The 9,774-nt window shown below is 45.3% G+C and overlaps 1 non-coding gene across 1 annotated transcript; it reads right to left on the bottom strand.

The window, feature by feature from the left end:
• Window positions 1-4,886: 4,886 nt before the first annotated feature.
• Window positions 4,887-4,959, bottom strand: TRNAV-AAC (transfer RNA valine (anticodon AAC)). Its single transcript has one exon. It is a non-coding gene; the product is annotated as a tRNA-Val (tRNA).
• Between the last annotated feature and the right edge of the window lie 4,815 nt (window positions 4,960-9,774).

The raw sequence follows: 9,774 nt of genomic DNA, 5'->3' as shown, positions 1-9,774 counted from the left end.
GCAGACTAAATTTCAGATTATATCTAGTACCTGAACACTTTCACTTTTGTCTTTTTACCCTCCTGCTTGGAGAGTGACATGCAGCACTGGAACCTTGCAGATGCTTACTAGATCTGACCCTGTTGTTTACATGGTCCTGGAGTCCTTGCTGCCTCCCAGCTCTCTCCACTAACCTGTCCATTGTTACGATCCTCTAGCAATTGCTAGGACCGAGATGGAGGTTTTGAAGATACGAGGCACATCAAAGAACAGACAAAAGCAGTATATCAAAATCATGGCAGTTTACTTTGTAAGTGATATGGTGGACCTGGAGGGCCAGTACCAACACAACATGTCAATGGTGCTGTAAGGAGCTGATACAATTGAACAGTGAAATAGAATATAGATTTTCAGCCCAAAGTAAGGTTGCTGGATAGCCAGGAGGGCCTAGTTGACAGTGATGCTTGAAATGTGGCGTAGAAGCAGAATTGCTGGATGGCCTGGAGGGCAGAATAGACAGTGATGCTTGCAACGTGGTGTAGAAGCAGGATTGCTGTATGGCCTGGAGGGCCTAGTAGACAGTGATGCTTGAAACCTGTATTGAAACAGGATTGCTGGATGGCCTGCAGGGCCTAGTAGACAGCGATGCGGCTGATGCCGAGGAATGTGGGTCACTTAGAAGCCGGTGATCAGAGTACATTCTGCATTTACTGATTATAATTGGAAGTCTGGATGCACAGAAAGCAAGTAGCATAACCAAAAGTTCCACATGAAAACTCTATAGCCGACAGGGCGGCGACAGTCCAAGAAGTTCAAATAGGATCTGCTGCCAATCAGGCAGCACTAGGAGGAAACATGTGAAGTCCTCTGACGTCTGGATCTCCTAGCAACCGGCAACCTAGAAACATGGTCAGGAGCAGGAGGAATACTGACAGGAGACAAGTCCTGGACTGGACCTGTACATCCATATGTTGCATAAACTGTATGAGTAAGCCAACATTGGTATGGTAATGGTAACTTTAATGCACAGTGATGGGGAGAGAAAAGAAGACTTTTTATTTTCTGGGATATACTTTGTAAATCTAAAAGAAAAATTTTATAATTTTAAATGTCACTTATTATATCCTATAAAATATAATAATGATAGGTACAGCAAACAAAACAAACAAATGTATAAACCACAAAAATTATGGTGAAAATATCTATATGAGATTAATTCTGCCTTAATAGAACCAATTACAGAGTTTCCCAATCGACATTGTGACTATTTTTATGTCAGTCTTAAAGTGTAAAATACACACAGTAGCTTTCTTCAGTCAAATTAAATTGTTTAGTTTGTCTAAAGAAAGCTACTTTGAGTAAGTGAATTATTATTATTATTAGTATTATCATTTATTTGTATGGCGCCACAAGTGTTCCGCAGCACCTTACACAGTACATAAACAATTGTAGACAAGCGACTTAGGGTGCATACACACCAGGACGATATCGGCACGATTAAGGTAATTGGAACGATGAATCGTGTAAATCGCATAGTGTGTACGCACAATTGCGTGCTCCCGCTGGTCGTATGCGACGTCTTATGATTGTCTGTGCAGCACAGACAATCATAAGATAACGCATACGATAAGGTGCCAATCGCACAGTGTGTACGGACAACCGGACGATCAGCCCACTGTACACTGTACAGCGCTTTCGATTTGACGATTCAACAAATCGTCAAATCTTATGCGAAATTGGTCAGTGTGTACGCTCAATTTAGGAAGTTCTGCCTTCAAAAGAAATTGGATAGGAAATCGGAACGATTACAAATCGTTCAGGTGTGTACCCTGCCTTACAGAACAATACAATACAATACAGGACCAGGACATGGATAATATATATTGCTACATTAGCGACCATAACACCCAGATAAGCAACAGAGCATAAGCTGCCAAGTGTTAGGTGCCCTAGTGGTGAGTAAGAAGTAGATGAAACTAAAGAAGTAGGGAGAAGTACAAGAGGGTAGAGGGCCCTGCTCGTAAGAGCTTACATTCTAAAAGAATGAATGAATGTGTAATAAAACATTTAGTGTGTGTGTCATATTTTATTAAATATTTTTTCCACAGTGGGGGTACCAGTGACCGGTGGCAGTAGTCTGCTGGCACTTGTAGTTCTACAGGTGCAGAAGTGAAGGTTGCCTGGGACTTGTAGTTCCCTTTGTTTAACCCTTTATTTATACCATTACCCTTGCATCCACTGCCACCAGGGATGCAGGGAAGAGCCCTGGGCTGGTTGATGCTCGGGAGGGGGGGACCCTATTTTTGGGGAAGTCCCCACTTTCCAAGGATTGCCAGCCCTGCACTGACCAGTTTGGGGCTGGTTTAATGCTTTAGCAGGAGGACTCCAGGCTGTGTGCAGTGGCATAACTACTGCCCCCGCAGCCCCCGCGGTGGCTTGGAGGCGCTGGGTAGCTTAGGGGCGACGGGGGCAGTAGTTACGCCACTCAGTGGTGGAACTCCCGTAACTACGGAGGGTGCAGGGTTGCACCCCTTCTGCCGGGCGCCCGCTGAGTGTGTTACCAGCGGGCGCCCGGTTCCTATTCAAACCCCCGGTGGCAGCCGGAGGATGGAGCTCCCTCCGTCTTCCGGGTCCCGCAGAGCACTATGGGAGTGACGTCATGACATCACTCCCATAGTGCCGAGGAGCGGACGCCGGGGGATGGACGGCAGCAGCACTGGAGCATGGATAAAGGTAAGTGTTTTTTTTTTTTTTGTGTGTGTGTGTTTGTGTGTGCACGGGTGGGAGCAACTACAGGGGGCTCACTACTGGGGGCAACTATAGGGGGCTCACTATTGGGATCAACTAGGTGCAACTACAGGGGGCTCACTACTGGGGGCAACTACAGGGGGCTCAATACTGGGGGCAACCACAGGGGGCTCACTACTGGGGCAACTACAGGGGGCTCACTACTGGGGCAACTACAAGGGGCTCACTACTGGGTGCAACTACAGGGGGCTTGCTACAGGGGGCTCACTACTGAGGGCAACTACAGGGGGCAACTACTGGGCACAACTACAGGGGCCACTACTAAAATGGGCACAACTATAGGGGGCACTACTTGAAGGGACACAACTACAAGGGGCACTGCATATGGGCACAACTACAGGGGGCACTACTTTAATGGGCACAACTACAGGGGGCCCTGCATAATGGGCACTACTACAGGGGGCATTGCATAAGGGGCACTAGTATAGGGGGCATTGCATATGGGGCACAACTACAGGGGGCACTACTTTAATGAGCACAACTACAGGGGGCCCTGCATAATGGGCACTACTACAGTGGACATTGCATAAGGGGCACAACTATAGGGGGCACTGTATAAGGGGCACCACTACAAGGGACATTGAATAAGGGGCACAACTATAGGGGGCACTGTATAAGGGGCACTAACTTGATACATACAGTTTACAGGTTATAAACTATGTTCCAAATAATCTGGTTCTACAAGGACATAAAAACTGTGCAACCTGTCTTGAGCTGAGGTGACAGACTGGCAGGAGCAGAGAGGAGGGTTGGTGAAGTAGATATGTCATGATGGGGTGTAATGGGCATTACTGTGTGGCATAATGTGTAAGGGGCATTACTGTGTGGCATAATGTGTTGTATGTGCCATTACTGTGTGGCATAATGTGTTGTATGTGGCATTACAGTGTGGCATAATGTGAAATAGGGGTATTACAGCATGGCATAAATTTGTTATAAGGGCTTTACTGTATGTCATTATGTGTTATATGTGGCATGTGTAAGGGGCATTGCTGTGTGGCATAATGTGTTGTAAGGGGCATTCCAGTGTGGCATAATGTGTTGTAAGGGGCATTCCAGTGTGGCACACTGGGTTATGAGTGGCATTACTTAGTGTGTCATAATGTGTAAGGCACGTTGCTGTATCATGTAACCACACACCTTAAACGTCGTCTTTGGGTGTGTTTGATCTTTGGGCGGAGGTGGGAGCGCCTGAAACTTTTTTGGCATGGGGGAGCAAAATTTATAGTTACGCCACTGGCTGTGTGTCTTCCTACTGTGACATTACCACCCCAGCTGCTTCACCATGGTGCTGGGTAATGAAAAATAGAGGGAACCCCACGCCAGATTTTCCCCTTATTTTCCGTGGCCAGGACAGGCTGATAGGGCAAAGGCTAGTTATGGGTTTATAGGGGGAGCCTACAACGTTTTTTTATTTTTAACTATTTAGGTTCTTTTAAGTCTAAAGCTGCATACACACACAACGATTTAGTAAATGAACGATTTTAGTAAACGATTTTCGTTCATTTTTTCAAGGGAAAAATGAACAAAAATAGTTTACTAAAATCGTTCATTTACTAAATGTAATGAACGATTTTTTTGAACTACAAACGATTTTTGCATATTCCCTTACTGAAAATCGTTCAGTTGGTCAGTCTGACTGAACTACTGTACAAACTACAAACGTGAACGCACATGAACGATAAACGTTCATCGTTTTAACTCAGAAAGTGAACAATTTTTTCAACGATTGAACGATAAACTATATCGTTATCGATAATCGTTCAAAAAATTGTTGTGTGTGTATGCACCCTAAGAAGCATGCTTCTTTTTTATATGCGTTTAAATTAGATTTTTAGGTCGTATTTGCGTTTGGTTTTGAACAGAAATTTTAATACCAAATGCATTTAAACCAGCCAAATCAGACTAACATCGAATTTTATTTTAATAGCAATTTCAAAATCGAAATTTAGTAAATTAGAAATTTGGCCAATGATGTATATAGCTGATTTTGAGTTGATTTTAGTCAATTCAATTGACCTCTAATAAATATACCCTTTAAAGTTAGTTTATACAGTAAAATGAGCACACGTTTGATTGCAATAAAAAACAAACAAAACTGTTTCTGCCCGGTCTCGAACCGGGGACCTTTCGCGTGTTAGGCGAACGTGATAACCACTACACTACAGAAACTCATGGTATAGGGGAGTTTTTTCCTGTGAGTAGCAGCAGATGTCGAGAGTGGGAGAGGGTCTAGGGTATAGAAGGGGGACTTTGTCTCCAGTGATAAGGGAGGAGGAAAGGGTAAATTGGACATAATTAAAAGGTGGAGTATGAGCAGCAGTAGGATTTAGGGAAGAAATATCTTGATGTTATAACGAGGGGGCAGAGCAGGTACTAATTACCTGGGCCCGAGTTTGATGAAGGGGTCTTGCGGGTGCTCGGGACCACCGCCCTTCCCCCTCCCTTCCCTTACCTGTCAGCAGCACTGCCACTGTCCCCTCAGCCCAGCAAACGCTGCTGTGTGATGGGCTGTGGTGGGACTAGGAAGGATAATGTCACTGAGCAGCAGTAATCTCCACTGGCTGTGAGGGGGAGGGAGCAATCACATTGATCACTCCCCCACCTGGATTTGCCCCTGGCTGAGAGGCACACAGTGCCCCCCTGTGGGGGTGTTGCACCGATTCATGGTGCAGAAAATACTTTTTATTTTTAAATAGGAAAATAAAAGCAATGAAGGAAAAGAGGAGGAGGAAGAGGAAGGTGGGAATTGAAGTTGACAAAGTGCTTTTGGAGCTTGGGGGATTAGGAGGACATAACAGATCTGAAGTAAGACAGAAAGGAGCTGTGAAGGGAGAGCTTGAATTTGAAAATAAATAAGTCAGAAAGTGAGTGGCATCATCTCCAACTCTTTTCCGTGATGCAGGAATAATTTTGAAGGTAGCAGGTGAGTCTGGCATACCATAGTTGCAGTGAGTTTGTGAGTAATCAGCTGTTAAAATCCATAAAGGAAGTTAGGGTGGAGTTATAGAGGGAATTGGTTTCTCCCGGCAGGAGAGAGCTGCAAGAAAGACAAGAGAGACCAGGGAGGAAGACTAATGGTCAGGGTCCAGGACATCAAGGTGGAACAACATAAATTGACAAGCAGCAGTGCAACCCAGCAGGTGCTTACCTGATCTGATGCTGCTGTTTCCATAGGTACCTGGAGTCCTTGTTGCCGCCTAACAGTGTTCTCCATCCCCATGTTCATGTGTACAGTATGCTCAGCAGCCAGCATCCTGCTTGTTTCCACAGGGGTTGGCGAGCAGCTCTCTCAGGACTTTGTGCTGGCTGTCATGTGACTGCTGATGTCAGCAATGACACTAAATTTAAATCACCAAGGAGCCTATTTACCAAAGTAACTTTGGATATCCTGCAAAAACACCCACTTTCAGGGTATATATACAAACTTACAGTATGCCCTGAATGTATCTAGCTGGGGACCATGGCAGCTATCGCAGTTTTCTGCTGTAATCCCCACTTGTCACTTAGAAAAGCAGCCTACATAGGTTTCTATTGGGACGTTTTTTTTTTTTTTACCGAACTTACTAAGCTCCAGAATGTGATGCCTTCTGGAGCTTTTCCCCAATAGCTAACGCCATCCCCTATAGCAAAAGGTACCGGGAGAGGGATCTGTAGAATCCCGCGCTGCAACACTCCACTCGCGAATGCATGGTCAGCAGAACGCGTAGTAGCGCTAAAGGAGAAGTGAACACCACAGGGAGAGGCTCCGTCCTGCTGATGTTTTGTTTTTTTTATACATCTGGGTGATAATACATTTCTTAAAGCTGTGAATAGCAGCCACATTAAAGGGATGTAGTCTGGAAGCCGATGGTCTAAATGCCGACCTCTGGCTTCCAGACTCTCTAATCCCGGCATGGTACTAATGACAGGGGTAGAAAACTCGACGCCTGTCATTAACCATACGCCGGACGACCAAAGGTAAGCCGGGTGCCGGGCGTGGACAGCATTAGGTTTTAGGGCTCCCAGGGGGGACTTAGGGTTAGGCACCCCCCACGGGAGGGTTAGGTTTAGGCTAGGGGAAAATAGGTTAGGGTTAGGCACCCACCTTGGGGGACTTAGGTTTAGGCAGCAGGTAAGGGGGGGTTAGATTTAGGTACTTAGAGGTGGGATTAGAGTTAGGCACTTGGGGGTGAGGTTAGGGTTAGGCACCCTTAAGGGAGGGTTAGGCTTAGGGGGTAGAATTAGGTTAGCAATACTTACCTTAGGGATGATTGGGATCTTCACCCTTGCCGGGCTGCCGGGCTTTGAACCGCCGGGGGTAATACCTACTACACCCATATTAAATTATAATTATCAGCTCTAAGACCTGATAATAAATATCTATGACCCCAGCCATCACTCATGTCAGTGACACTCCATACACCACATATTCAACAAGAATCCTGTTGTTTTTTTAAGTAGATGCAATTTTACAAACTTTTTACAGTGGGGTTTATAGAGAGATTTATTTTTTACCTTAAAACTCCTAAATGGCTCAGATTTTAGAAACCAGGTTGTTTATAAATGCACATGAGGACTCCCTGGTGCTGATGCAGAGTTGTAGACAATTGAACCATAATTAGTCCTGCTCTGTGCATTATGCAGAGTTCATATATCAGCTGCTCCTATCTGTCCTCTCGGTTTCATAGCCGTCATCATTATCAGTGCACACTTGCACCAGCCCATCTTACATCAGATGCAGTTATACATACACATAACTCTGCATTGCCCCTAATGCCATTGGCACGCCTTCTCTGATGGTAGCCTATGTGCCAATGCTTCATTACCACCAAGTTACACCCCTTCCGCATATGACTCAGTTTAGCCTGTAGTTACACACACTCAGTTGCTGGGAACGTACAATGCAAAGATCCCCAAGATAGTCATCAAATCCAGCTTGTGTGTGACGCGAACTTTCCCCAGACATCTAAGAGATATCTGAATGTTCAGGAAGTTCCCTGGGCCCCCGGAGGAGTGGGTGTACCCACTGTATCCAGCTCACTTACTAATGAATTTGGCAGGATAGGGTGTTCAATGCTATAAGTTACGGGTAAGTGGGTAGGGGGAAGAGGCAAATATGCATGGCCTATTGCCCAGGGTCACTTACAGCCTCAGGAGCATGGGCCAAATCCCACCTATCAGGGTTCTACGGCCTAGTGCTCGACAACTTGGTGGTCTAGGGAGGGGTTAATGATGGGAAGGCCTCATAGAGGGCCTACCTGTTTGCTGTAAGAGGCTGCAGTGGGGAACTTCAATAACTCTTTTACTTTGCCACCACTGCAGCTCCCTTCTGCCACCAGAGCTCTTCTCTCTTGAATCTGGTGTCTTCTGGCCTTTTACATGGCCACCAGAACTCTTCTCTCTTAAGCCTGGCATCTTCTCACGTCTTCCGTGGCCACCAGAGCTCTTTGTGCTATGTCTTTCGACCGCCGTCACTGAACTGACTATTCTCAGATGTCAGACGCCATGGGTGGCTTGCCCGTGCCTGGAGCCGCTAGTGGTAGTACTGTTGCAGAAGCATAAAGCTGCATACACAACTAGTTGATTGGTTGGAATGAAAATCTGGTAAAATATGAAAGCAAATGACAATCAGCAATTTTCTCCCAAACGCTTGAAAATGGACAAAAACTGTTGTATGAACAAATTGTTTAGATCAAACATTTAACAAACTTGTCTGACGTCCATTTTCATCTATTTTCTGGCATTTAGGAGCAAATTGCTGATCATCAGTTACTCTCATTCCTTACCAGATTTTCATTCCAACCAATCAACTAGTTGGATGGTTGGACAGAAAACCTTTACGTGTGTATGCAGCTTTAGCCATAAACATCTTAAAATGCTCCTGCAACGGTCGGGATTGGATGGTTACATCTTATGGGCTGTTTAATATTTGTCAGCCCGACCTCCCAATCCCATAGAAGCCCTTAGACACCGAGCTCTGTCTGCATAGTGCATATGGTCCTCGCAGGCAGCTGACAGGGGGTCATGCAGGGGGCACAGCACTCGGCCGATCGGGGGTGTTCACTCGATCACCAGAGTGATCAAATAGGTGTGTACCCAGCTTTAGGAATATAACTCCTCTTAAAAGGACACATTTGAAACATTAGAATAGACAGGTTGGGTACGGGATCCCTGCGGTTGGGATGCCGGTGGTCAGAATACCGATGCCTCAAGGTAAGTAGCTCAATCCTGACACCCAACCCTCCCCCTAACCCTAACCCACCTTTCCTGCAGCCCGACCCTAAACCTAATACTGTCGGGATTCTGGAGCCGGGATTCCTACTGCTGTAGAGATTCCAGCGCCGGTATTCTAAGTGTGAGCATACCGACCTCCGGGATGGTGACTACATCCCCAATACACTGTGCAGGTTTATTAGTGGGGCTATACTGCTACCTAATTACAGTACATACAGTACCTGCTAATATAACAATGACCTTTGTATGTTTCTATCAGTAAGATCATATATTTCTTAAATGTGACAAATGGAATCTGTCACAAGACATAGGATATCCGTGAGGCCTCAGAGAATTAAACACTGTACCTGAATACAAGTGATATTATTGGAGTGATTTTACCACCTAATGACATACTCCAAAACCTGCTAACAACATACTGGATATATTCCTATAATTGCATATAATCCCTCACATACAGTATGTATATCAATAAATGGACATTGAGACTACCTATAATACATATGAGAGTATAAAACTTAAATAGAGAGGAGTGATGTAAGCAGTATATTTATTCTACTAATTTAAGGAGCCTTAAATAACTATTTACAAAACTATATACTGTATATATACTAGAGATGAGCGGTTTGGATTCTGTGGAATCTGAACCTCTCAGAACAGTGAGGATCTGAGTCCATCAGAGCCGAGGCTCGGGTGTTCCCACCGACTCAGATCCCCACTGCGAGCACGACGTCAGCGTCCTGATGCCGGATCTCGCGAGAGTGTTGAACT

Source organism: Taudactylus pleione, unplaced genomic scaffold, assembly GCF_031769625.1.
Source record: "Taudactylus pleione unplaced genomic scaffold, aTauple2 ptg000551l, whole genome shotgun sequence".
Classification (NCBI taxonomy): domain Eukaryota; kingdom Metazoa; phylum Chordata; class Amphibia; order Anura; family Myobatrachidae; genus Taudactylus; species Taudactylus pleione.
The sequence above is the reverse complement of the archived record's forward strand: the minus strand, read 5'-3'. Positions and strand labels throughout refer to the sequence as shown.